Source organism: Podarcis filfolensis (genome assembly GCF_964270895.1).
Source record: "Podarcis filfolensis genome assembly, chromosome: 7".
In the NCBI taxonomy this organism is placed as follows: Eukaryota; Metazoa; Chordata; class Lepidosauria; order Squamata; family Lacertidae; genus Podarcis; species Podarcis filfolensis.
The window spans coordinates 12,324,699-12,351,569 of record NC_139603.1 but is presented as its reverse complement, the minus strand read 5'-3'; the positions used below and the strand labels follow the sequence as shown (position 1 = coordinate 12,351,569).

The 26,871-nt window shown below is 43.3% G+C and overlaps 1 protein-coding gene across 1 annotated transcript in view; it reads left to right on the top strand.

Moving 5' to 3' along the window:
* Positions 1-26,871, top strand: part of FBXL7 (F-box and leucine rich repeat protein 7) — a 198,865-nt gene that overhangs the window by 9,408 nt on the left and 162,586 nt on the right. Inside the window, exon 2 of the mRNA XM_083624713.1 lies at positions 8,635-8,690. The gene's annotated coding sequence lies outside the window, so the exon portion shown is untranslated. The remainder of the gene's footprint in view (positions 1-8,634; positions 8,691-26,871) is intronic.

Sequence of the window (26,871 nt, the reverse complement as noted above, 5' to 3'; positions counted from 1 at the left end):
TCCTGATCTCCTACCCCTTTCCCCCTTTGTTTTGACAGATCGGGGGAGGCTCGGGAGTCGCGGGCAGGCGGCTGTTGCCCAGTTTTTAAAAAACTCTGAGCATTTATGTTTTGCAGGGTGTGAAAGAAGGGCTTTGCACCTTGCCTGGCAGAGAAACCATGTGCCTTGCACCCCTCCTGGGCAATGGATGCTCGTCCGCGACTCCTGAGCCTCCCCCGATCTGTCAAAACAAAGGGGGAAGGGGGCAGGAGATCTGTCCCGCTGGACGTCCCCAGTTCACCTTTGGCAGTGGCGACGGCAGCAAGCAGCTCCTGAAGCCAGCCAGAGCCAACTGCACTACCAGGTTGGCTCCGGGTGGCTGAGACTGCTACTGCAATGTTTCCCGGGGACAGATTTGCAAATCTGGGGACATTCCAGGGACGGAATTTGTCCGGGGACAGATTCGCAAATCCAAGGACTGTCTCCGGGAACTGGGGACGTCTGGCAACCCTACCTTAATGTCCTGATCCCCTGGCCTACCTAGCAGACAGTGTGCCGAGACAAAGTTCCAAGTCCAGAAGCCAATCCACACAAGCCAAGTCCAAAAATAAGGAAACGCAGTCCAGGGTCAGTCCAGGTAAGCCAAGATAGGAGTTCAGCAGTCAGGGTACGGTCCAGAGTCAGTCTTGAAGCAGAAACCCATGAAGGTCCAAGGAGAATCCCAGGTGAGGTCCCTCAACATGGGCAGTTGGCCAGAGCTCAGCTCTGATGCCTTCTTACACTAGGACTGCCATACATCTGGGTTTTCCCATCTGGGAGTCGGGCTGTCAAAATGGTGTCTGGGCAGATTTTTGCCGAATCAGCAAAATGTCTGGGGAAACCCGGACTTATGGCAACTTGGCCATTATTTTTTTTAAAGAAAAATGCTATAAAAATCCAAAAGAAGCCCAAAGACTTATGTTTTGGGGGGGAGATGTTCAACAACTTTGACCCCCACAAAGGTCAACCAGAGAAAAATGGCAGATGAAGTTAATGGACTATGCTGAAATGGCTAAAATGACTGGAAGAGTCAGAAATCAGGAAGACCAAATTTTAATAAGGAATGGGGAAAATATATAACTTATCTTCAGACCATTGTAAACAGCTAAACTCGTTAGTAGGATTGGAATAGCACTTGCAGTTTAAGGTTGAATTCTGGACATAATGGAAGAGGCAAAGGATTTGGAACATCATAAAAGATGCGGGAGGAAATGATTCATAATAGGACCCACAAAGGGGAGGATGGAAGTCCAGGAGATTCCTTGGAATCTTGTTTTTATGATTTGTGTTTGATTTTTCAACTTGAGGCAAGTTGAAAAACCAAATAAATGGTTAAAAAAAAGGTTAAAAAGGTCAACAACCTTGTCTGGGAATATGGCAACCCTATACTGTGTCTGCTGATTGCAGCATCTGGGCTTGATGTGGCCTGGAACCCTCACCTGCTCTCAGCTTGCCCCAGCTGATGAATCACATGCCTCCTTGCTCACCTGGCCAGCTAGTGATCTAGGCTGCAAGCCCTCTGCTTCCTGGAATGCTCCATCCAATGTTCCCTACATCTTAGGACCTGCCATGTTCATGGACAAGGGAGCCTCTCTGGCGAGGGGTCCCACTCCTCGTCTTCCTGTGCCCTAGCCCCTGTCTCCTCATCATCCTCTGTCACCCCGTGAGTACTATCTCCACCAACCTCTCCTTCCCGCTCCCCAGATTGTTCCTGCATGACCCGCTCTCAGCTGCCCCCCCGCCGGGATCCTCTTCCTCCTCCCTGAAGCCATGACACTTAACAGACGACAGTTTCCAAGATTCTTTTAGGACTCTGTGTGTTTCCCATGCACTTTAAATAATGGTTTGTACACAGCCGTATAATCGTAGGAATGTGTAGCTCAGATTTTGAGAATATACACATTCTCATGTTTTGGACAGTACCGTTTCTTCAAGCACGCCAGATAGCCACAGTTAGCTCATATTGAAAATATTAATCTAAGAGTTGTACATTGTTTCTAATTCCTACCCATTCTTTTCTGAGTAAAAGAAAGATTCCTGGGGCTCACTGCATGGTGTAAGATGGTAACTCTGCCTGCTAGATAAAAGGCACCTACCATATTATTTTTCCCTTTCTTCCCCCATTAATTTTCTTGCTGCCATTAAAAAGTTTACAGCCCCATTCATTTTGGTGGGGTTCTAAAAACATAACAAAAAATGATCTGTGGAGTCATTCGCCAGATCAAGAACTCAAATGCACTATTCTCCTACGTCCCAGGATCCTTAAAAAGGCAAAATGCCAGTTTAAAACGTTCATGCGACTCAGTTTAGACCTGTTTCCCCCCACAACTTAAACCAGCCCAGTAAACACACGTCTTTGTGTAGATGTCAGCCAATATTGTTAAGTCCTGCATGTTTTCGTCTAAAGCTATTGCGTCTAAACACTAAAAGGATCCCTGGCAGGGGGTACATATTAGCAGAGGGTTTTGTTGTTAATTTATGGTTTGAGACAGCTCTTTGTGGAAAGCAACCTACTGGGTTTGCTGCATTTTAAGAAGGCGTCTTATATTTGGTATTAGTGTTAAATTGCCCATTTTCATCTTCGCTGGCACTTCTCAATAGGCAGACATAATTTTTGGCTTCATGATTCCCACATGCAATTCTACTAGGATGGAAATTTTAAAACAGGAGTATTCATTGTCTGTATGGGAATGAAATTCCAAACCTGAGGGATTGTGAGACTCTTCACTCGGATATTTCTTTTGCCTCTTTCCTGCGTTACTCACATTCACAAATGGCAGTACAAGCGAGGTTCAAACATGCTTTTTAGTGCGGATTTAAAGAGTAAAAATGTCAGGCGAACATTCACGAGGCTCTGCTTAAAGGTGTGTAAAGTTATCCCTAAGAGAGAGACCTGCTGATATAGAATCCATAAAAAGACATCCGTAGAATAATTGTGGAATAATACTTTGTTTCTTACAATAAAGGTAAAGGGACCCCTGACCATTAGGTCCAGTCACGGACGACTCTGGGGTTGCGCGCTCATCTTGCTCTGTTGGCCAAGGGAGCCGGCGTTTGTCTGCAGACAGCTTCCGGGTCATGTGGCCAGCATGACTAAACCGCTTCTGGCGAACCAGAGCAGTGCATGGAAACGTCGTTACCTTCCCGCCAGAGTGGTACCTATTTATCTACTTGCACTTGATGTGCTTTCGAACTGCTAGGTGGGCAGGAGCAGGGACCGAGCCACGGGGCGCGGGTGGCGCTGTGACCTTCCGATCAACAAGCCCTGGGCTCTGTGGTTTAGACCACAGCGCCACCCACGCCTCTTATTTCTTACAATAAGCATTTTTAAAATAACAATTTTTAAAAAATTGCCAGGTCCCCAAATTCCAAGACCATGATGATGATGATCCCCTGCTGCATGGTCTTGGCCAAATCTCGTAGTGTTGAGAGGCTCATAAATGCAACCGTTGCTGAAACATTATTTACACAATGGGCTGCACGTGATTGGTTAATTCCGGAATTCTCCTGTAGGCCAATCAGGTTGTGGATTCACTTCTATCTGGAGCTGGATTGGGTGGCTCCTGCGGACCAATCATACTGCTGCATTGTTCTAGGACCAATCAGACTGCTGCATTCTGAATCCTATTGTTATAGGACCAATCAGACTGCTGCAGTTTGGATCCTATTCAACTCAGTACACAACAGTTGCGCTCAAAAGTAGAAGCAGAGCCCGACTCTCTGTAGAAACGGAAAACCTCTGTCGTTACATCCATTATAATATGCCTGCCTTTGTCTGAGCGGGACTCCAGCCCAGCTGTTTTGCAGTGGCTGTAGAAGGAGAAACATAAGAGTGCAGGATAGGACAAGGGCTCAAGAGCAGGGGTACTTTGAGGGTATTTCCAAGGAGGTGATGAAGCGTTAGCTGCCTGAAGGTGAAATAGGAGAGATTCTGGGCAAAAATTAGGAGGTATTTTAATATGACTCGGCAGTGTAAGTATGGGAACTGCACACATTCTACTGTAATATAATTGGTGTGCCTACTGTTCCTGATATTGCCTGTTATTTCAGTGCTTAACATGCCTAACATGCCTAGTTCCCTCCCGCTTTTTCAGTTGCACATCATCAGCTTTCCCCATCAGCGGCGCAATTTGTGTCCAACTGCACACTAAAAAAAAATCCCTGAGAGGTGTGTTCAAGCATTCATAACTGTGTTGTATTCTGGCTGTAATATTCAGACATTACACTATGCCACATCCCATCATCGTCATCATGGCTAATTAACATTTTTAGACCGCTTTCAAGTGTTCAGGGAAGTTTTTAATGTTTAATGCTATACTGTGTTTTTAATATTCGATTGGGAACCGCTCAGAGTGGCTGTGGAGGCCCAGCCAGATGGGTGGGGTATTATTATTATTTTATTTATTTATTTATTTATTTATTTATTTATTTATACCCTGCCCTCCCCAGCCAGAGCCGGGCTCAGGGTGGCTAACACCAGTAAAATTACAGTTAAAACATAATAGGAAAAGAAAAAAGCCAATTTAAAATACAGGTTAAGATCAAAACCATAAGGGGAGGGAAACATAAGGGCCAGACTGAGTCCAAACCAAAGGCCAGGCAGAACAGCTCTGTCTTGCAAGCCCTGCGGAAAGATGTCAAGTCCCGCAGGGCCCTAGTCTCTTGTGACAGAGCGTTCCACCAGGTCGGGGCCAGTACTGAAAAGGCCCTGGCCCTAGTTGAGACCAATCTAACCACCTTGCGACCTGGGAGCTCCAAAATGTTGTCATTTGTGGACCTTAAGGTCCTCTGCGGGGCATACCAGGAGAGGCGGTCCTGTAGGTACGTGGATATAATATATTATTATTATTATTATTATTATTATTATTATTATTATTAATCAAACCACTTCATGCGCATTATCTAGTTGGAATGCTTACAGTAACCCCCATAAGTGAGTCTTATTCAGCATTTTACAGATGGAGGGCTGGGACCTGAGGCGGAAAGAAAGTTTCCAGCTGCTGAGTTCATGGCAAAAGCAAGATTTGAATCAGGGACTTCTTGGTTTGTAGTTCAGTCCCTGAAGCTAAACTAAAAAGTGGGTATTTCTGCCCTGTGTGTTTTACGTTGAAAATGAGAGAATCATAGAATTGTACAGTTGGAAGGTACTGTGAGGGTCACCTAGTCCATCCCCCTGTAATGCAGGAGTATTTTTGCCCAGTATGAGTCTCAAACCCAGTGGCGTAGCGTGGGGGGTGCCAGGGGTGCCGGCCGCACCGGGCGCAACATCTGGGGGGGGGCGCGAGTCCAGAGGGCCCAGCCGCGTCGTGCCCTCGGCCCGCCCCTATTGTCAGAGCGGCCGGCCAGCCTCCGCCTGCTCCTACCTTGCCCACCCGAGGACTGCGGCAGCGCCCGCCCCCGTGGCCACCTACCCCCGCCTCGCCCATTGGCTTGCCTCCCTCGGCCCCGCCTCTCGCCGATGGCCGCGGGGGTGTCCTGCTCGGCGCCGGCGCCTTTTTTCAGGAGGTAGGGAGGCTGGACGGGGAGGTGGGGTCGGAAGCGGGCAGAGAAGGAGGGGAGCTCGTAGCCAAAAGGGCTGCGCCGGCCGGCAAAGGGCCGGGGAAAGTTTGGAGAGGAGAAACACACCGTCATGATTTCCTGGTGGAAGCGGCAGAATTAGGGATGGCGAAGCGTAATTACGCACGAATTTCGCTGGGTGAGAGCTTCGGGGATCGATCGGCGGAAATGGGAATCAATTGGAATATGAGAAAGAGAGAGAGGGACCATCATTCATAGGCATAGATTTGTAGGGTTAGGGGGCGCAAATTACTTGCCTTGCCCCGGGTTAGGGGGCGCAAATTACTTGCCTTGCCCCGGGTGCTGACAACCCACGCTACGCCGCTGCTCAAACCCACAAGCCCGAGATTAAGAGTCTCCTGCTCTACTGACTGAAGGAATTCAGTGATTTAAAATGGTAGATTCCTTTTCATGCATTAGAACATTCTTTGCATTGTTGCAATGCATTAACATGCTGAACAAATAGGCACATTGTTTTGTAAACTATCACCAGATGTGCTTAATAATATCTACTTTTCAATAGGCATTGAGCCTGCATCTACACCGTTCTTGTTAAAGATTGGAAGAGATGCAAATAGACAAGCACTGGGAGAGCATGTATTCTCTATAGGCCTACACATCCCAAAATTCTTTGGAAGAAACTATGGCAGCTTGAGAAAGTAAGGTAGGCAAGCCCTGTGTTCGTGACTGGCCTAGCTCAGGAACGACAAGATGCTAGTTTCGGAAGCAGATTCTGTGTATACGAAGCGGCCTAGGACCCTCGTACCTACGGGACCGCCTCTCCTGGTATGCCTCGTGGAGGACCTTAAGGTCCACAAATAACAACACTTTGGAGGTCCCAAGTCACAAGGTGGTTAGATTGGTCTCAACTAGGGCCAGGGCCTTTTCAGTACTGGCCCCGACTTGGTGGAACGCTCTGTCACAAGAGATTAGGGCCCTGCGGGATTTGACATCTTTCCACAGGACCTGCAAGACAGAGCTGTTCTGCCTGGCCTTTGGTTTGGACTCAGTCTGACCCTTATGTTTCCCTCCCCTTATGGTTTTGATTTATGGGCTACAGTTAAAATGAGGCTGCATTTTAAATTGTATTTTAACCTGTATTTTAATAAATTGGTTGTCACCTCCCCCATTATGTTTTTATTGTAATTTTACTGGTGTTAGCCACCCTGAGCCCAGCTCTGGCCGGGGAGGGTGGGGTATAAATAAAAATTTATAATTATTATTATTAGACATAAATAGAAGCCCAATCCAAAAATCATCTGTTGTACTTAAATCCATTGAAATAAATGGGACAGGTTTTGCGTGGCTTAAATAGGCTCATTAATCTCAACAAGACTTCAGTGCAAACTTTTACTGAATTTAGGTCAGTGTTTGCTCACCCGGTTGGCTTATGAGAACAAAAGAATCAAAATGGAAGCATCCTTTCCGAGGTCAATGAAGAAGACAGCAGCAACAACAACAACATACCAAGGCAGTAAACTTATGCCAGGGATATACCATTCCCTACTCACATAATTGAATATTCCTCCATACAAAATAATTCCCACATAGAAAGGTTCTAGCCTAACTTACTAGGGGCACAATTTTTAATATTTTTATTTCAATGGAAGAGCACTTCACTATGGACTCAGGTATACAGCTGCAAATAAAAGCTGTGTTGTAAAGTGCAATATACAAATGTTGCACTAGATGGCGACAGTGAGCTATGCAAAATTCAATGTATTTTTCAAAATGTTTCCCCAGTGTTTTTTATATGTGTGTAGATTCCACCTATGTGAGTGCTCAATTGTTGACTGAAGTGGTAAAGGTTGTTTGACCCACCAGGTCAGCCATGTTGAGATGGTGTTGTCAGGAATATAGTTCTGTTAAAGCCTTAATCCAGCTGCCTGGTTCTAGATTTAGATCTTCTGGGAGCTCCCCATAACACAAAACAAAATTAATGGGAATATTATACAATATATTGACATTTATTAAAAATTATTGTATGTATGTTTTTATGTATTTATTAAGATTATATACATCCTTTCAAGCTGACTTAAAAGAAACATTAAACTGCATTTTGTAAGAAACCACAGCAAACAATATCAACATATAAAAAGGTGTCAAAAACAGGGCAGACTTTGTGGTTTTTGCCTATATTTCTCTCTCCTCTACAATACTTCCCAGAAGACTGCTGTTGCAAGGAGGGGGATAGTCAAGCTGGAGCAGGTTCTGAGGTGGTCTTTATCTGTATCCATTTCTCTTCTCACAGGATAGTTGGAGGTAAAATGAACATGTAGCAGATATGTTTGCTATATTGATGTCATATCAAAGTTGACTTTTCAGTGGCTTTGAAAGTACTCATGTGAAAATGCTCTATTGTATACCCACGTCACAACTAGGGATGGAATTTCTCGATTTCTCATTTTTCCAGTCTTAAATTCTGCTCTCCACATTTCTGCATCATCTTGAGTTTTTGTAATTATTTTTAAATCCTCATGAAAATTCTCCAGCATTTTTGTGTGAATTTCTCCTAATAAACACATTTTTGAATGCAGTTCTGGCTATGTACACATGGTTGCTAGCAATTTCTCCTAATATAATTCAGTTTTGGATGTTATTTTCACTAATATAATTATTTCGAAGCACATGTGCCCCTAACATATATTTTGGTAAACACTGGTTGAAGGACTACATCACAAAATTCAGATAAGTGCGAATTTCGAAGGCTGGCTATGTTCCATTTGTCTTATTTTTTAAACCAAGTGTGAAAGAATTGGCTTTAAATTCTCCCCACACCTAGTCATGACTTGTCATGTTCTGGTTCAACCCATTTTTCCCAAGCTGTTTTCAAGACACAGCGTGTTGCAACACTCGCCCAGCGTCTCGGAACCTACTGAAAAATATCAGCTAAAGCAAAACAGGCTTTTGCATTACTGAATTGAAATGTAATTCTGTGCCCTTTATCTGTTCCATTAGAAACACATGAATACACATAGGCCAGTAACTGTAAATCTGACTGGGAAGATCTCTTAGAAAATGCAGTTTTTCTTATCACATCTTATTCTTTCTCTTGCCCAGGTTTGCTGCGCACCCGGTATACCTGCTGAACGATGACGACCTGCCATCCTTGCAAGGTACAATTATTGTACCTGACCCAGCCTAACATTTTCAGAATCTAATCTCCTTAGAGCCCAGCAGGCAGTTCCCTTTGTAGGCTGAGCTGTGGCAAGCTGCTGGGCAGCAAAGGTGATTTAAATCACACAATCAAAGGAAAGCATAATCCGCCCCATATGTTGGGGCTGCAATCCATGCAGACAGGAACGTGGGGAGAGAAGCCCTGAATCAGCAGTAGGGAAGACTGAAACCTATCCAAAACAGATTGTCTTAAGAACTGAGGAGAACATCGAAGACTGTGGAGAAAAAGGGGGGGGTGAAGGTGTAGAATTTCGTAGACCAGCAGCCGTACCGTGAGAAAGAGAGACACAATGAGATGGATGCAATCTGGAGCATTTTGCTTTCAATATGTTCTGACAGTTGTAAAGTTTCTCAGAAAGGAAGACAAGAGATTTTGAAGTTGTACCGGGTGCTGGGGGTCCTTTGCTGTGAAAAATGTGACATCCCCTTTTATTCTCTATACAGTTTGCCCCTGCCCCATTAGAACAGATGTTTTAGTTCAATATTTCAGGCTTTTGGTTTGTGTGATCACAGAGAGTGAACTGCAAGTGCCCAAATGTTGTTGTTGTTGTTTAGTCGTTTAGTCATGTCCGACTCTTCGTGACCCCATGGACCAGAGCACGCCAGGCACTCCTGTCTTCCACTGCCTCCTGCAGTTTGGTCAAACTCATGCTGGTAGCTTCGAGAACACTATCCAACCATCTTGTCCTCTGTCGTCCCCTTCTTCTTGTGCCCTCCATCTTTCCCAACATCAGGGTCTTTTCCAGGGAGTCTTCTCTTCTCATGAGGTGGCCAAAGTATTGGAGCCTCAGCTTCAGATTACATATGCTTTAGGTTACAGACTCTGCTAACCCAGAAATAGTGCTTCAGGTTAAGAATTTTGCTTCGGGGTGAGAACAGAATTCATGCTCCGGCGGCGCGGCGGCAGCAGGAGGCCCCATTAGCTAAAGTGGTGCTTCAGGTTAAGAACAGTTTCAGGTTAAGAACACACCTCCGGAATGAATTAAGTACTTAACCCGAGGTACCACTGTACATACATTATCCTATATATAAGACATCATTATCTCTTCCCACTCCACGCACAGATAAAATGTTCTGCTGAATCATTTCACCAAGTTATCAGCATGTTTACTTGAAACTGAAGCAAATCTCATTGAACTCAGTGGGGATTACCTCTGATCTAACATGTATAGATTTGACGGGTGGCATAGACCCCACACCTAACATCATGAAATCAGGTGTAAATAATCACCATAATTTTATTATTCATATGACTGTGTTGCCCCAGCCACTCTGGGTGGCTCCCAACAAAATATTAAAAACATAATTAAATGTAGTTAAACGATTAAAATTAGTTTTTTCCTTTTACTAATTTGGAGACGCGTCTAATAGTTTCTGCGTAAAATGGACACACAATCAACAAAGAACACCAGTTTCCCAGTTGGTAGTATTATATGCTTTATTTTTTCATTTACACTTTCCTCTCTTTTTTTACTATTTGATGCGCACTTGTCATCATTAATAAACCCTCTGTTTCCTGCACAAACAATCTGCAGCATGGTATCTATTTTCCTTCCTGCAAAATTCTGAAATATCTATTTCATTGGTCTATTTAGTACAGTATAGTCTATGCTGATGGACAAACTTCAAGGTCTCAGGCAGAAGTCTCCTTCCCAGGCTGTTGCTTGAGACCCATTTAACTGGAGATGCTGAGAACCAAAATCGGGACAGCCATCAGTCTGTGGCTGTTTGAGCATCCAGCGTGATGAGCGGCTAAAGAAATAACTGATCCTATACAATAGTTGGCATTTCCCAATACTTGAGACAATGGCCACTTGTAGTTAGCTTTACATTTTTTTATTGCTTTCCACATTTATCACATAGAAAGAGAAAAAGAAAAGAAAAAATATTACAAAACACACAACAAGGAGAAAAAAAGAAACACACAAAACAGAATTCTTACTTCAAATCTCTAATTCTCGTTACATTGATAACTGACTTCCTCAAATCCCCTCTAACTGAATTTCATTATAACCCCTGTATAGCAGTCCTCCAAATTCATATTTCTAATAATATTCACTCCTTTCGTTTACTATCCTCATCCCTTTTATTAATATTCAAATCCTTAATATTTACTACCACCTATTCTTATTCTACCCCTAAGCCTATTTGTTACTTCCAAGAATTTTCTAATTATCTTATATCACAATATTTAGCTAAATATTCTTTAAATTTCTTCCAATCCTCTTGTGTCTCCTCTTCCTTCTGGTCCCGGATTCTTCCAGTCAGGTCGGTCAGCTCCCAAAAGTCCAACATCTTCATCTGCCAATCTTCTATTGTTGGTATTTCTTGCGATTTCCAATTTTTGGCTATAGCTTTACATTTTGAAGGGTCATGTTAACGGAACAGCAGTGGAGTTTTTTTTTTAATAAAAAAGTGTGTTAAACTGCCTGATCTTTGCATTTAAAATAACCAGCAACTGAGAGAGCTGTAGTAGAATTGTTCAAGGATGAATGATAACCCAAATTGGTCTCATGGATCTCGCATTGCTCGTGGATAATTCCGTTGTATACATCTCACTCTAGATCTGAAGATTACAAATGTTGTTGGCTCCATTGACCTCCTTTTACCATAAATATTCTATAAACAGTTGTTCCTTTACATTGGAAACGGGAACCATGTCCTGACTCCCATTCTGCCCCAGCAAAGTTCGTTGGAAGCGATGGAGACTGCCGTAATGAAACTAGCACGATAGTGTATTTGTGCTATAGACGGCACATCTGTTATCATTTTAAGACGGATTTTCTGCTTGTCTTCTCAGTTACACCAGGATAGGGGTGGGGAGTAAATGTTGTCCTACTTAAACAAGAACCTATATATAACTCACATGGTGGAACGTTCCATTGCCAAAGTGGTAAATCTTCAAGGTATACTTCATCTAAAGTTACTTTCTCCTTGGTGCCCTCCTTGAGAAGACATCCTAAAAGTAAGTTAATCTGATGTGGAGAATGAACCAAAAGAGTAGCGACAGGGAGTGAGCCACATTTTGCAGAAATGTGTAAAACCTATTCTGGTTCCAGGCTTTTTTGGAAAAGTTTTGTTCTGCTGCAACCAAAGTGATGGAAAGAAGGGTTGGGGATGGGAGATACAGTAGATGATCACGAGGAGCAGTATATTTTGTGGAGAGGGTAGTGAGAACAGCAGGGAGCAAATCGTCGTAGTGGTACCTTGGTTCTCAAACGCTTTGGTACTCAAACAACTTGGGACCCAAACACTGCAAATATGGAAGTAAATGTTCCGGTTTGCAAACTTTTTTCAAAAGCTGAACAGGCTGTGTTTTGAATGTTACGCTTCTGATTTGAGTGCCACACTTCCGTTTTGAGTGCTACACTTCCATTTTGAGTGTTACGCTGAGGTCTGTCTGCTTTTGCTATTTATTTTGCATTTTGTTTTTGCGGCTCTTTTTGTTTCATTTTTGTGACTGTGTGGAACCCAGTTCAGTTACTGGTTGATTGATTGTGTGACTGCAGTACATTGTTTATTGCTTTCTTTATGGATCAATGGTCACGTTAGATAGTAAAATTCATGTTAAATTGCTGTTTTAGGGATTGTTTTTAAAAGTCTGGAATGGATTAATCCATTTTGCATTACTTTCTATGGGAAAGTGCGCCTTGGTTTTGGAACGCTTGGGTTTTGGAACGGACTTCCGGAACAGTTTGAAAACCAAGGTACCACTGTAATTGCATTGGAGGACCATGTGCAGAGAGGTAAGACAAATGTCAAGTATGTTGTCAGGAGTTTCTCCCCTACAGCTTCAAGAGATAGAAATTTGTTCTTCAAAAACACAGAAGGAATATTGATGTGCCCAACATGATTATGATGAAGCTACCAGAAAGCTGGACTCTTCACTCTGCTAAACAGTCCTGGAAATGTAAAGAGACTGAAGGTACATTCTTTCACCATTGGTGGACGTGCCCAAGGATTAAGGCTTTCTGGGAGATGATCTATAATGAAATGAAAAAGGTATTTAAATATACCTTTTTGAAGAAACCAGAGGCTTTTCTCCTGGGCATGGTCGGCCAATCGGTGTTAAAGAAGGATAGAATTTTTTTTATGTATGCTACAGCAGCAGCAAGAATACTTATCGCAAAGTATTGGAAGACACAAGATCTACCCACCCGGGAATAATGGCAGATGAAGGTGATGGACTACATGGAACTGGCGGAAATGACTGGCAGAATCCGAGACCAGGGAGAAGAGTCGGTAGAAGAAGGTTGGAAGAAATTTAAAGACTATTTATAGAAACATTGTAAAATTAAGGAATGTTAGAAGGATGCTGGAATGAAGTTATGTGGTTTTAGCAGTAATGTTACAAAGGAGTATGTAAAAATGGATTGTTAACAGGTGAGAATGTAAAGTTACAATATACTAAGATAAATTATTAACATAAAAACAAAGATGGAAAGGATTTGCTGAATTAACTAATTGAACTAGAACACAAAAAAGGGAGGTGTGAGGAGGTCAAGGAAACAAGCAAATGAAAGATAAGACGTGGAAAAATTGACTTGTTTTTAATTGTTTTATTTTTCTGTATTTTTCTGTATCTTGCATTTTTGTTCTATTTTCTTTTACTTTTGTAATTCTTTGAAATTTTAATAAATATTATTAAAAAATAAAATAAAAAAAATAAACAGTCACGGCCATCAGCATTTGAAAAATCCCAATTTTTAAAAGAGGAATATCAGTTATTTAAATAAATTAATGAAAAGTGTGTGTGTGTACACACACACACACACACACACACACACATTGGAAAAGGGAACTCTGGCAAAAGTTGCATTTTTCTTCTAACAATGAAATCCTGTACAGTGGTACCTCAGTTTACAAACTTAATCTGCTCCGGAAGTCCGTTCTTAAACCAAAGCTGTTCTTAAACTGAGGCGCGCTTTTCCTAATGAGGCCTCCCGCTACCGGTGCCCTTCCACTGTTCGGCTTCTGTTCTTAGACCAAGGTAAAGTTCGCTAACCAGGACACTACTTCCGGTTTTGCGGAGTTCTTATACCAAATAGTTCGTAAACAGGGCTGTTCTTAAACCGAGGTACCACTGTATATAAAATGCCCAAGACTCTGGGTGCTTCCAGTTGTAGGGTGCTCCTTCCAGCTGCAATCCATTGAAATGAATGGGGTTTGGGCAGGAGCACAGAAAATGTTATTTTCCAGAGTGGGTTTCTCAGCTTGTAAATTTGCTGGCTCCTGTTCCAAAGCTGCTTCGTTCGAGTTTGGAGTAGTTGATTTTTTGCCTCACGCACTTCATTTGGGAAAGCTTCAAAGCTTCAGAGTCAGGCACTGATTTATATAGTTGGGTGTATTCTAGAATTATTTGTCAATAGCAGGAAAGACATCCTGCAACCATTTAGCCTCAGGGAGATGTTCTTTTATATCTGCTGATGGCTAATGCGAACATAACAGCATAGAGTTGCATGTGGACTACAATGTTTTGGATATATTGTTGCTCTCTGGTTTTTATTAAGAATTTTCTAACAACTACTTATTTTGGGGCTAATATCTTCTCTGAAAATCAGGAAAGATTACTTTTTGGAAAGAAGACAGTGGTTTGGCAAGGGAAGGTATACCTGATGCCAAAGGCTTGCCGAAATGCAATATTATTGCCAATTAGTGTAGTCTGAGTACCACAACTGTTTGCGTTTTATGAGAAAATGAACCAAGAATGAAACTGATTATGACTGCAAACTCATGCACACTTACTCGTGAGCAAGCACCATTGGTTTGTTTCCCCTAAATTTTAGAACGGGATCCAACATGTGGAAATTTGGGTTACCAAGAGGTTTCAACAAAGTTATTCATACAATGGTTGCCTGCAAACTTCAGGAAGTTATTCTGAAAGAACTGGTTGTATTAGTCAAACCTGAGTACTCTGCTTTCTAAATAATTGGTCTCCATTTTGATTATACCCAGATTTAGTCTTTCACATTATCTGCTGAGCATTTTCCCAAGAGAGTTTTAACCTGGGACCTTCAGCATGAAAAGCATGAGCTGTACCACAATTTCAACCTCAAATTGTATTATTGTCACAGGGGAGGGTTTTCCTCAACTTCTCTTTTCCAGAAGTTCAGAGTTGTTACATTCAATTTTCCTGAGTGAACGCTAAATCCCTCACAGAAAACCACGTTTGTCTGTTAAAGTATTCTATGCAGTAACCCAAAGAGCTACTTCTAACTTGCCTTACTAAGGTTACTAAACAGGGTCCCCAAACATATCAGCTTTACAGGTAGCCATGATAGCTGCTATCATGGCAGCTACACTCCCCTTCCACCTGGATGTGACAAGCCTTCTGTTTTCCTTTCCCCAGTCTAGAATAATGCAATATAGGAAGCGTTTCCCTCACTCTGAGTTGCCTACATTTGCCCTTAAAGACTGGCAAGCCAACAAATCACATCTCATTGGCTTTTTGGAATTGTGATGTCATTCCATTCACAGTGTGATCCCCGATTGGCTGGGATCCCATTGTGATAAGGAAGATACTCCACCAGGCAACAGAAAATAGTATCAAAGCAACTTCCTCCGAGAAGTGACATCCAGCAGGCGAAGAAACATAAAAAGCTCTCTTTCTTCCCCCAGAAGAGGTAGGAGAAATAATAGCTTGGTCCCTCCCACAGCCCACTTTCTATGTTGGGGAACACTTGGTGCAATGCTTCATAGAGAAATAAAAGTACCTGCCCACTGAAATGGGAGCCTCTGGTACTCCAGCACCATCTTCTGGCCATAGAAGAGGCAGCAGATTTTTAAAGAAGGTTTGACCCAGAACCAGGAAGGAAGAGGAGAGGCTGACCTCATCCAGGGCCATCTTTAGCATATGCGGCGCTGAGGTGGAAAAAACTGCCCGGAGCCCCCATTTTCTTTTGTTTTTGGAGGGGGAGGCCAAAGTTGTTGAGCTTTTTTTAGGGGGGCAGCTCAGAGAGTTGTTGAGCACCTATTTGGTGTTTCGCAACTTTCCAACTAGTTGCAGGACCTTAGCCAGACCTAGCAGAAGACCCAGACAGACCCACACAGAATCTATGGAAGCAATTGGTGACTTGGCTGCTGACAGGATAGACGAAGCAGGAACCAGGAACTTGTAGTTAGGTGTTTATTATATACAGTGGACTATTTACAGGAACAGAACACGGATCTTTTGCTAGCTCTGACACAACTCACAACTCCTACACTGACACAGAACAACTGAACTACTGAACTCTGAACACTGAACTAACACATTCCAGTTAATAGGCCATTAAGTATCACTCCCTTGAGAGAGCTTGACCAATCAGGGAGTTGTCTCCATGTCTCTGTTATCACCAGGCAGACTTACTCCTTCAGATTGCCTTCTGGCTGTCTGCCAAACCTTAATTGACTCTGTGTGAGTAGCTGCATATACACAGTTTCCCAACAGGCCACACAATTCTCTCCCATGCCTCTGTGGGTGGAGGGAAGAGAGCAATCCCCACAGAGGCTTGGGAGGGAAGCTATGCGCCTCATGTGAGCAGCATGCATGCGCTGGGCGAGCCTCTTAATGGCCCGCCAATCCCAGTCACGCGGAAGGGCGGAGGCGGCCGGCTGCCTCAGCGCCCACAGCAGAAAAGCCTGCAGCGCTCCAACGGGCTCTGCTCCGCTCGGCAGCAGCTGTTGGCTGGCCTGGGTCTTCAATCCCCAGACTCCAAATCTTGGCCCTGGACTCTCGTCCTGGCACTCCTGAGAGCCCAGTGCCCAGGTGCCCCGCACCCCTGGCGCCTATGGGTAAGACGGCCCTTACTTCATCTCCTCCAATATGAAGATAAAATATACAGGCCTCCATTGATTTCCACGGCCACCACTTTCATGTGCTGCTTCTCGGCATGGAAGGCTTCTAATAACTGGATGCCTGACTAGACAGACCATTAGGCTCAAGTTACATCTTATACCAAGTACTCTCTGTGGTTTTCCCACTGCACTTTTTTTAGAAAGCTTCTTTTTTTAACTACTTTTTTATTCAAATTTAAAACAAAACATATTATCCAAAAACATATCATCCTTATTTCCCCCCATTTTTCCTCCCTCCCCCCACAGAACCCACCCACCCCCACCCCCGACTTCCCTCAGTTCCAGTCTTTGATTTCTCTAAAAATGCTGTTTTCTGCATGCTACACAGTTGTATAGATCCTCAAACTATTTAGCTGATAAATATCAATAAAAAGTTTGTGAATGTTTATTCAAAACCAGCCAAGGAGTCCAGTTTGCTTTGTTGCGTCTTCAAATACTTTGTAAAGGGTTCCCATTCATCTTTAAAGCTTCAATCAGCCTGGGTTAGTTACAAAATGGTTAGAAGAATGGTGGCTAGAGAAAGGCAAAATCCTTTTCCTCCAAGGTGCTTTCAACTCAAAATTACCCTGCCAAAGATGTTTTTTGGCCCACAGGGGAAAGTTAAAGGATCCTCAGATAGTTTATCAAACTCAGCTTGGTGATAAGGTTACGAGCTACAGAACAACCAGGCGCTACAGGATTAAGCAGCCCTTAAAAAAAAATTCAAGGTGTTTCTCTCCCTCTCTCATACTGAGCCTCTTGGGCTTGCCGGTCGGAAGGTCAGCGGTTCGAATCCCCACAATGGGGTGAGCTCCTGTTGCTCTGTCCCAGCTCCTGCCAACCTAGCTGTTCGAAAGAACACCAGTGCAAGTAGATAAATAGGTACCGCTGCAGCGGGAAGGTAAATGGCATTTCTGTGCACTGTGGCTTCCGTCACGGTGTCCCTCAAGTCCTGATGGAGGGCATCTTGTTGGCAACCGTGAGAACAGAGTGCAGAACTCAGTGGGCCTTGGGCCAGATCCAGTACGCTCATCTTATGTTCTTAGTACAATAAAAAGGTTATAAAAGTCCAAGAATAATATATGCAACCAGCAGCTACTAAACCCACCCATTAAAAAGCCTAAGAGAAGTAGAAGGTTTTTCTGGAGAGGAGCTAAGCCAAAAAGACTTTGGGTCTGTTCCCTTAAACCATTATTTATATTGCCCTTTGTAATCCCACTAAACTGGCCCTAGGGTGAACTTGGCTGGTTAGTTTTTGAGCAACTCTTGTCTGCAGCACCGAAATGCTTTGCCTTTCATGAGAATCCCAAAACGTTTCAAGGATTATACTGTATTCAAAATAATACTGCTTTGCTTTATATTTTATTTAATTCTGAATTATAATAACAGTAGCTGTTGGCGGTATGTGGACATCTGTGTTTGAATGTTGACTATCAGTTGCCCTTTTCCAGGTTTCTTTGCAAAAGTAGAGTTCTGATTTCAGTTACAAGGGCATAGTTAGTACCTTGGTGTTTTGAATTTTTTTCTGGCACTGGTGTTTCAGATACAAATGGTAAGCTATTAGTCTGTCAGAGGAACATTCCTTTTAGTCAACCTCAGAGTCAAGAATGAACAGAAAAGTTCAGGTTATTAGCTTTTGCCAAATATGCTTGTACATGTGCTACATGAACTACAGGAACAACATAACTACAATGTTAGCTAAATGATCCAAAGCAAGCAGACTACATTCCTCCTGTTGTAGCTACATTAAATATAAAGTACGGTATGTGTATGATCCAGTGAAGTGGCAATACTTGCAACAGAAAGCTGATGTTCTAGGACTGTTGGGAAATCTCGTACCAGTGGATAGCTCCATTCACCTTAAGTTAGGAAGGGGAGAAACTGTGGCTCTTTCAGATAATGGATTCCTACTCCCACAGCTATCAGCTGACCTCCACGATGGAAATTAACCCATTAACATTTGGGTGGCAATAGGTTCCCCATCTTTGACATAAGCGATGGACTCCAAAACAATTCCTTGCTCTAGTTGAATGTTCATTGATCTGAATCAGAATTAGAAGAATCTTTATTTGCATCAGCCACTAACCATAGCAATAAAATAAAATGTCCTGAAGATAGAGGTAAAAACGTAACTATAGAAAATACATTTGGGGGTTTTACATCAAGAATCAAATAGTAGATCTTATTCTAATTGCCCCCACTAAAAACCTTGCAGTTTTTGCTGTCACCTGATCATCTTGATCTGCTAAAAGATAGGACACAGTAGCAATGGTTGAGCGACCAAGTATGGACCAAGTAGAGGGGTAAGAACCTCACTCCTCGAATCTTTATAAAGAATGCAAGCCAGAAGTACATGAACCACTGACTCAATACTGCCATCTCCACAGGGTCATAACCATTTTTCCTGCGGAAATTTTTGAAATTGACCCTCAAGCACAGCTGAAGGCAGTATATTCAATCCTGCGAAAGTGAAAGTGTGTCTGTATTTTGGAATTGTTAAATTTTGCAAAGAGGGTGCCCAAGTGTCAAATGACTAGGTGGAAAATCATCATACCATGGACAAAATTTCCTTATTGTGGCCAAATTATTCTGTCGCTCGATACTATATAGGCACTGTCTAATTAAATTATTTATTTTACTGAAGCCCAGTGTTAATAACTGTTGTGGTGATTAACCAGAAAAGTAAAGTAATTCTCTGTATTCTCAGCTTCTGTTCAATGCAGAACAGAATGTTTTTTGCTTTTGTATCTCGTCTATCATCCAAGGAGCTTAAGGTGATCTACATGGCTCTCCTCCTTCCCATATTATACTCACAAGGTTGGGATGAGAGATGGTGACTGGCCCAAGGTCACCTAGTGACCTTCATGGCCAAGCGGGGATTTGACCCTTGGCCTCTCCCAGATCACAGTCCAATTCCCTAACCACTCCCCCCCCCCCAAATTTTGTTTATTGCTTATCCAAATTTATAACAAATATAACATACTAAAAAGAAAAAGAAAAACATACAAATAAACACATTTTCCTTCTAGAATCCAATTTAGTTTTCATTGTTAGGTGACTTCCTCGAATCCCCCCTAACTGAATTTCATTGTATCCCCTTGTAACAGTTTTCCAATATCCTCTTTCTAATAAAATTAACTTCTTCAAATTACTATCTTCCTTCCTTTTCATAATATTCTCAAACCATAATGTTATACAATTCATCATACTTTAGTCCTAGGCCAATTTGGTACTTACAAGTAGTTCTGCTTATCTTATATTACAATATCTGGCTAAATAATCTTTAAATTTCTTCCAATCTTCTTGGTGTTCCTCTTCTTTCTGATTGCAGATTCTTCCAGTCAGGTCAGCCAGCTCCAAAAAGTCCAACATCTTCAACTGCCATTCTTCTACTGTTGGTATTTCTTGTTATTTCCAATTTTTAGCCAGTAAGATTCTTGCTGCAGTGGTGGCATACAAAAGCAATCTAACATCCTTTTGGGGCAATTCCAATCCTATTATTCCAAGTAGAAATGTTTCTTAATAAATGTATATTTCAACATTTTTTTCAATTCATTATAAATCTTTTCCCAGAAGTCTTTTACCTTAGGACATGTCCACCACATATGATAAAAGGTACCTTCCTTTTCTTTACACTTCCAACATAAATTATCACTCGCATGATAAATCTTTGCTAATTTTACTGGGGTTAAGTACCATCTATACATCATTTTCATAATGTTTTCCTTTAACACAGTGCAGGCAGTAAACTTAACCCCTTTCTTCCACAACCTTTCCCAATCATCCATCATTATGTTGTTGTTGTTTAGTGATTTAGTCGTGTCCGACTCTTCGTGACCCCATGGACCAGAGCACGCCAGGCACTCCTGTCTTCCACTGCCTCCCGCAGTTTGGTCAGACTCATGCTGGTAGCTTCAGGAACACTGTCCAACCATCTCGTCCTCTGTCGTCCCCTTCTTCTTGTGCCCTCCATCTTTCCCAACATCAGGGTCTTTTCCAGGGAGTCTTCTCTTCTCATGAGATGGCCAAAGTACTGGAGTCTCAGCTTCAGGATCTGTCCTTCCAGTGAGCACTCATGGCTGATTTCCTTAAGAATGGATATGTTTGATCTTCTTGCAGTCCATGGGACTCTCAAGAGTCTCCTCCAGCACCATAATTCAAAAGCATCAATTCTTCGGCGATCAACCTTCTTTATGGTCCAGCTCTCACTTCCATACATCACTACTGGGAAAACCATGGCTTTAACTATACGGACCTTTGTTGGCAAGGTCATGTCTCTGCTTTTTAAGATGCTGTCTAGGTTTGCCATCGCTTTTCTCCCAAGGAGCAGGCATCTTTTAATTTCGTGACTGCTGTCACCAAACTATAATCCATCATTATATTATGTCCAAAATCTCTTGCCCAATCTATCATCACGATTCCCTAACCACTGTACCACACTGGATTCTCACACGGAAAACCCAGGAAAACCCAGCAGCGAAATAGCAGAGCTACTCTGTGTCCTAGAATTCCAATGGCAAGCTGTTCCCACCCACACCAGTCCTGGTTAGACCACTATGAGCTACTGTAGACGGCTCAAGTTAATTCCACCTGAGAGTGGCAATTTTCGTTTTCTAGCCAAGGCCATTCGTGACATACAATACAGAGCAACAGGGGCCCACAACTGGGGTGGAAATGAGGGAGCAGCATCCAAAACCAACAAAGATTGTCGAGATCTGGGACCTGTGTGCTAGGTTGGTCAGTAATGGAAAAGGAAATTAAATTGCTTAACAACACGCTTTGAAAACATCGAGACACCTTGCTTGGTCTCTCTCCTGTTTTGTGCATCTGCAATGAAAGCTTGCAGAATATATACCGAGAAGACCTGAAATCTTTTCCACAATTTGCATGCCTCGTAAGATCAGCTGACGTGAAAAGACTCTGAACAGGGTTCTGTTTTTGCATTGTTTTAAGTCTTACGTAAACCTAGAGGAGGCCCAGAAAGGGCAGACTCTGCTCAGTTTCAGGGCCTGTCCTTCATTTCTCCCACCCTGCTTGGGGTAATGTAGATGAGAAATCCATCTCTAATTAAAAGCAAACAAAAAAAAATTGTAGCTTTCCCCCCACTCACATTCTTTGCATACATTTTAAGCAGAGCTATGTTGTTTTCTTTGAACTCCACCAAACTTTATCCAGAGAGATTCAGCTGAGGAGGAACGCTGAGACGTTAATGAGAAGTAACGTTTAATTTTTCCTCTGTGAAAAGCAAAATGTTGTGCTAAATTTTAACGATTGGAGCGTGAGAAACAAAAAAAGAGCAAAGCCTTGTGTTTTCCTGAGAACACAAAGTCCCTCCCAATAAGTTCAGCTGGCTGCGTTATGATCCACTCTCAAGGTGGTCCCCTTGTTGGGAACACTGGGTGGGGTGTGTTACGTCTGAGTGCATAATTGCTTATTTGTAGCATTGTTTTAGGCCGGGGTGGGAATCCTCCGATCCTGCAGTTCCGGGGGGGAGGAAGCGCATGTTAATAAGAAATACAAGGGAAATACTGTCAGGATATTTGATGGGATGAGTGTCATGAGTCCCAAGGTGACACCAGGCTCAGGACTGAAGTGGTAGGTTGAGATGGAGGAGGAGGATATGGTGATGGGGTACTGAAATTTGGGGGAAGAGGCAGAAGGAAGTGGACTGGATTATTGTAACTCGCTCTACGTGGGGCTGCCCTTGAGACTGACCCAGAAACTCCAGTGGGTGCAGAATGCCACAGCAAGACTCCTTACGGGGTCCTCGCTGCGAGATCACATTCATCCGGTGCTATACCAGCTGCACTGGCTTGGCTCCCGGTGCAGTACAGGATCAGGTTTAAGGTGCTGGTTTTAACCTTTAAAGCCCTATACGGCCTAGGACCCTCGTACCTATGGGACCGCCTCTCCTGGTATGTCCCACAGAGGAACTTACGGTCTTCAAATAAAAACATCTTGATGGTCCCAGGCCACAGAGAGGTTAGGCTGGCCTCAACTAGAGCCTGGGCTTTTTCGGCTGTGGCTCCGATCTGGTGGAATGCCCTGTCACAAGAGACTAGGGCCCTGCGGGACTTGACATCTTTCCGCAGGGCCTGGCCTGCAAGACAGAGCTGTTCCACCAGGCCTTTGTTCAGGGTGCAGCCTGACTCCCTCCTTTGGCAATCTTCACAGAATCTCTAGCCCAATGGTTGCCATCAATTTGATTTTGAATTAATTTTATAATGAATGATTTTAGAATTTTGTACTATTTTATTGTTGTTAGCCGCCCTGAGCCCGGCTTCGGCTGGGGAGGGCGGGATATAAATAAATTATTATTATTATTATTATTATTATTATTATTATTATTATTATTATTATCACCTCCCAGGATGCAGCTGCCCTGGCTGGGTAAGCAGGACTCCCATCTCTGCTCTTCCCTCCTGAATCTGCAGGGGGCATTACTCACAGTTGGTGGAGGAAGAACCAGAATCAGAAAGGGTAAAAACTGTGGTCATCGTCTGAGTGGGGACCATGGCAATGAGACTGTAGAATGCAAGTGGCTGCAGAGACCATATAACACCGGTCCTGAAAGACCTACATTGGCTCCCAGTACGTTTCCGAGCACAATTCAACGTGTTGGTGCTGACCTTTAAAGCCCTAAATGGTCTTGGCCCAGTATACCTAAAGGAGTGTCTCCCCCACCCTTGTTCTGCCCAGACACTGAGGTCCAGCTCCTTCTGGTGGTTCCCTTGCTGCAAAAAGTGAGGTTACAGGGAACCAGGCAGAGAGTCTTCTCAGTAGTGGCGCCCGCCCTGTGGAACGCCCTCCCATCAGATGTCAAGGAAATAAACAACTATCCGACTTTTAGAAGACATGTGAAGGCATCCCTGTTTAGGGAAGTTTTTAATGTTTGACGTTTTATTCTGTTTTTAATCTGTTGGGAGCCACCCAGAGTAGCTGAGGAGGCCTGGCCAGATGGCCGGGGTATAAATAATAAAATGATGATGATGATGATGATGATGATGATGATGATTCATTATTTTTACCCCAGCCACTCTGGGTGGCTTCCAACAGAAGGTTAAAAATACATTGAAACATCAGTCATTATAAACATCCTTGATGTCTTCTAGAAGTCGGATAGTTGTTTCTTTCCTTGACATCTGATGGGCAGGCGTTCCACAGGGCAGGTGCCACTACCGAGAAGGCCCTCTGCCTGGTTCCCTGTAACCTCACTTCTCGCAGTGAGGGAACTGCCAGAAGGCCCTCAGAGCTAGACCTCAGTGTCAAGGTTGAACGAAGGGGGTGGAGACACTTCTTCAGGTATACTGGGCTGAGGCCATTTAGGGCTTTAAAGGTCAGCACCAACACTTTGAATTGTGCTCGGAAACATACTAGGAGCCAATGTAGGTCTTTCAATAATAATAAATTATTATTATTATTATTATTATTATTATTATTATTATTATTATTATTGAGTTTAGCCTTTGACAAGTTCATTCCCATTTATTTGTGCCCTCATAGCTTGTCTCTGTCCATGGTAGTTCATGTGCCCTGTGCCAGAGTAACATCAAGCAATATCCTAAACTGGTGTTTTTATTCAATCTGCTTCTCTGGGACCCTTTCCGCAGTTTTGTGTGGACCTCAAAACACCTATGTGCAGAACCTGCCATTGTTCCAGAAGATTCTCTGGCACGTTCTAGAGCAGGGTTTCCCAAACTAGGGTCTCCAGCTGTTGTTACACTACAATCCCAACAATTCTCCACCTGTTTTTGGATTACAATTATCCCTAGCTAGCAGTCTGCCTGCCTGCCTGCCTGCCTAATCTGTTGTAGCTGTTTTTCTTGCCCTGCCATGATAGACATGATGGCTAGGCTTATTCTGATGCCGTTTTGAATCCCAATCTTGTACTCATCTTTTCACACCCAACATTTATTTTTATTTAAAAAAACTATTTTATTATAAATTTTATGTAAAGATTATACATAAGAATTCCAACCAAAAACAAAACAAAACAAAACAGAAACAGAAAAAAAGGTTCTTTCAGACCTCCCTCCCTCCCTTCCTCCCTGGGTTCCATTTCTAAATTTTATTCCTGCATTTTTTACTGTAATCTATCTATTATATATCCATCAGATCCAAAGTTCATGTTACTTTAGATCCAAAGTTCGTGTTACTTTACAAGTGTCATTGTATTCCTGCCAAAGATTTTAGCTGTTTACAGTGGTCTCTCAGATATGTCAAAAAGTTATTTCAGTCTTTCACAAATACTTGGCCTTCCTGGTTTCTGATCTTTGCCATCAATCTTGCCCTTTTGGCATGTTCCATCAACTTGGTCTGCCACTCTTTCTGGTCGGCACTGTATTTTTCGCTCCATAAGGCGCACCAGACCACACGACACACCTAGTTTTTGGAGGAGGAAAACAAGAAAAAAAAATATTCTGAATCTCAGAAGCCAGAACAGCAAGAGGGATCGCTGCACAGTCAAAGCAGCAATCCCTCTTGCTGTTCTGGCTTCTGGGATAGCTGCACAGCCTGCCTTCGCTCCATAAGACACACACACATTTCCCCTTACTTTTTAGGGGAAAAGTGAGTCTTACAGAGCAAAAAATACGGTACTTTTTCTTCTTTCCATCTCTGGGCTAAGAGCATTTAGCCACTGCTGTGGGGAGCTTACAAAGTGACTGCTATTGTTGTTGACTCATCATTTTGTCATCGAAAAGCTGAAAGGCTTTGTTTGGGTTTTGGCAGCCAAAAACCACGTGACCACATCTGACTCTGAGTAGACATTCAAGGTATGTGGCATCCAGATTTCCACATCATCATTCCCGCACTTGTAGTATAGAATCTATCAGTTCACTGTTTTAGAAGAGAAATCTTCTCCTTTGAGATATGCTGTTAAGTGCACTCCAGTCTCTGAGTGGGGATTACCAAGGACCAGGTCATAGAAAATGTTTTGTTATGGTTATCAGCTTAGTTTAAAGTTATTTCCTGCTTAGATTAAAGTAGCATTCACTGATTTTTGTCAGGAGCAAGCCAGCAGGAAATCACACCGAGTAAGTTGGAGTTAACTCTTTATTAGCCCAAACAGGATCTTCGCAGGAGTATCAGGCCTAATGAGCATAGCTACTCTTCTCTGAAGAAGATCAAACCTCTCCATTCTGAAGGAAATCAGCCATGAGTGCTCACTGGAAGGACAGATCCTGAAGCTGAGGCTCCAATACTTTGGCCACCTCATGAGAAGAGAAGACTTCCTGGAAAAGACCCTGATGTTGGGAAAGATGGAGGGCACAAGGAGAAGGGGACGACAGAGGACGAGATGGTTGGATAGTGTTCTCGAAGTTACCAACATGAGTTTGACCAAACTGCGGGAGGCAGTGGAAGACAGGAGTGCCTGGCGTGCTCTGGTCCATGGGGTCACGAAGAGTCGGACACGACTAAATGACTAAACAACAACAACTCTTCTCCGACAGATCTTGCTCCCATGAAGCAGTTGCTGAGACTGAAAGTCCCCGCCTTCCCACAGCTGCTTAAGTTTTTTCCAAGCAATCTGAGACTGCGCCTGCATGAAGCCAACTTCTCCTCCACCCTCTACATGCCTCTCCTGGTTCTGGGAGACCAAGGTGGAAGGGAGCTCATTGCAGCAGGAGGCGGAGACCCCTGTGCCTCTTCACCTCATCTCTGCCTCTTGGCCTGCCTTCTCTCCTGCTTTAGCTTCTGCCTTTGAGTCTGGACTGCTCTCTGCCACAGACTCCCCCAGCTCACTATACCTTGTTACCTCTTCAGCTTCTGACACCTTCTCCTCCCAGCCTTCTTCCTTTGACCACTCATTTTCATGACTCTACCAATCCTCTGGCTCTGAGCCTTTTTCCCTTGGGGGGGGGGTTTCCCAGCTGGTTCCTCCCACCATTCCTTTGCATCCGAGCAGTCTGTGATACTTCTTTCAACGCTACAAAAGGATGAAATGCCTATGGGTTGTGATATAGAGCCCATCTGCTGTGATGAGTAAAAGAGAGGCTTCTGAGATATGGAGATACAGCTGGGAAGGTGACGAGACTAAGGCACTACTAGAGGAAACCGAATGGAATGCCTGTTAGCAGCTCTGACTTTCTTCAGCATAATTAATTTCATCTGTAATATAAGTAAAGCCTATATTTTTCCATGCCCCTTCCTTTTCACCTCTGCCTCACAATAGGTGGAGCATCCCGTAGTGCAAGGGAGTCTCCTCGATTTCTCAGGAAGAACATATTAGTTGCTCTGCTGAATGTGTACCTTCTCATTTTCCCATGGCGTAGCTCACTTTAGAGCAGAGTGCTTCTTTTGCTC